We start from the raw sequence: 2,646 nt of genomic DNA, 5'->3' as shown, positions 1-2,646 counted from the left end.
AACAAAAAAACGGGGGGGGGGGGGGGTGAGAAGAAGAAGAAAACAGGTTTAGTTGAAATGGGGTTTAGTTGTTTATATAAATATTAAATAATTAAAGGGGAATGGTTTATACATTTTATTAAATTTTCCTTTTATCTTCTATAATTTTTATTTCTCATGATAATAATAATGAGGTTAAAGCAATCATAGAGCTGAACACTGCAAGATCCAACATAGCTGCTTTCACAAATGTAACGTTTTGTTCTATTTAAAGCTGCAGTATTAATTTTTTAATAATGAGCGCTAATAGAAGCCTTAATGAGTCAGTCCTGCTCTGTGAGTAGGAGGGGCTTCCTCATTGACCTGTCAATAACAGTAACACTAGCCAGTCATTGGTGTTTGCAGCAGTTCAAAACGATACGCTGCTTATACGCTCTCGACTAGCTCGGCTAGCAAGCGGTGGAGTTTGACTACAACTAAATTGCCGGGGGAAAAAAGAAGCGTTGATTTCCTGTGATAGTGATATTATTTCCTTCACACTCCGGCAGCAGTAACTCCGAGTCAGGGCTGAATTTTTTCCTGTTTTTTTCATACGTGGATACATGTAACTTGCAGTAACACATTTCCACCAGAGATGTCACCAAATCACTCCACCCTCCCAAAGTTACATACTGCAGCTTTAAAGTTAGTTTTTTCTTCTAGTGATTAAAAAACTAATTTAGACAATCATACAGCTTTTGTTACTAACGCTGTGCTGATGCCGATGTCTAATCTAGAACAGTTCCATGCCTTTCTCTTCATCGCCATGACAACTAATAGAGCAGTTCAAATGTACATAAAATGAGAGAGTATTATGGCAAGATGTTGAATATTACAGTTGAAAGAAATAGCTGAATTAATTGTGAAGATTGTTATTAAGGCACGCCCACATGTGATGATATAATAGTCGTGACTTCTAAACCGGTGGAAGCGTGAGACGGTCCGGCTCGTATCGGCGTGATGTCGATGATGAACAGTTACGAAGACGCTGAGAATATTTACTGAAATCTAAAATCCAAGATGGCTGCTTTCAGGATCGTAACGTCCGGTTTTATTGTTTTATTCACATCAAATATTTGTGTTTGTGTGTGTGTGTGCCTCAGTGTGTGGTGTTTAATATTTTATTGCTTAGCTTTTAAATGACCCTCACTATGTCACGTCGGCTTTGTGTACGTTGCGTTTGTGTAAATTATATATATATATTTTGATAGTACTGTGTGATGGGATGCAGTGCAATAGCACGGAGATTACGCTGATAATCAGCTATATGATATTCTCATCACCATAAAATCTCCACGGTGTCTTCTAAAGGAGAAATCCATCCCATAGTACTCCTCCTAACCAGTGCAGGCTCTGAAGCAGATCATAAATATTACTGATTCTATATAAATGATGGAAATACTGAGATTGGAATTTCATTAGAAAGGAAATGTTACATTTCATACATGTGGAAGTATAGCTGTGTAAGATCAGACGTGCATTCATAGATTAGAAAGTTATTCCAAATATAAAAGATTATAAATGTAGATACATCAAAAATTATAAACTTGAAAGGTTAAACGTTATGTGTATGCGTTAAGAAGATTAGACAAAAAAAACTGTAGAATTGTAAGATGTGTTATAGAATCACAAATTGATATTTCAGAAGATCAGACATGAATTTTTAAACGGGGAAATTAGACAGAACATTATATGTGGAACGTGAGACGTTAACTTTAAACATTCAGAAGATTACACTGGAATCTTTAGTTTCAGAAGATCAGATGCAAATGTATGCAGTCGGAAGATATCGCATTGATCGAGTCTGAAGATTAGATGCAATGTGATAGATTTGGTACGTTGTAGAATCGAAAAATTAGGCACAAATTTATGCTTTAGGTTATTAAGACAAAATGCTATGTTTGGAAAATCAGATGAAAAATTAGATTCAGTTTAGATTCCCAGGCGATTTGGGAGATTAGATGCAAATCTGGAAGTTCTGAAGATAACAGTCAGCTCCAGAATTATTGGCACACTTGGTAAAGATTGGTTTAAAAAATAAACAACTCGTCTTTGTGGTTCCTTAGCTTAATCTAAAATAATACAATTATCGGGTAAAGAAAAGGAATAAATACCTCGTGTCACAGTTCTTGCACTGATAATTCTGGAGCTGAGGGTAGATACATGTACAATCAGCCAATCACGCGTCAGCGCTGTGTACTGATTCATTAATATTCATGATCTCACCTCAGAGCCTCACTGGACATGAGCTCCATTAAAATCTGATTACTTCAAAATGTCATCATGTAAAGTGAGAGTTTAATATCAGCACAGACTTGGTACTTCACTTCTGTTAACTCTTTAAACAAGTTGGAAACAACAAGCAGCCACAGCAATAAACTACTGTAAACAAGCATTAGTAATAATAATAATAGTAATAATAATAATAATAATAATTTAGTCTGATTATGATCAAAATATACTCTCTATTTTTAGATATAAGGCAATGTTCAGGGACATCAGGAGGCGTTTCTCTAGATCACTTTGTCATGATGTGAAACATGAAAACAGGATAAATTATATATAATCATTTATTATCCATTAAAAAAAAATTAATAACTATAGTATAAATTTTGTCTATAATCTATA

General features: G+C 34.8%; 1 protein-coding gene across 1 annotated transcript in view; it reads left to right on the top strand.

The window, feature by feature from the left end:
* LOC128618917 (tetratricopeptide repeat protein 39B) overlaps positions 1–24 on the top strand; it is a 14,702-nt gene extending 14,678 nt beyond the window's left edge. The window contains exon 19 of the mRNA XM_053642608.1: positions 1–24. This exon is cut by the window's left edge and continues 323 nt beyond it. The gene's annotated coding sequence lies outside the window, so the exon portion shown is untranslated.
* The last annotated feature ends 2,622 nt before the right edge of the window (positions 25–2,646 follow it).

This window comes from Ictalurus furcatus, chromosome 15 (genome assembly GCF_023375685.1).
Source record: "Ictalurus furcatus strain D&B chromosome 15, Billie_1.0, whole genome shotgun sequence".
Lineage (NCBI taxonomy): Eukaryota > Metazoa > Chordata > Actinopteri > Siluriformes > Ictaluridae > Ictalurus > Ictalurus furcatus.
This window is presented reverse-complemented; position numbering and strand designations above follow the sequence as displayed.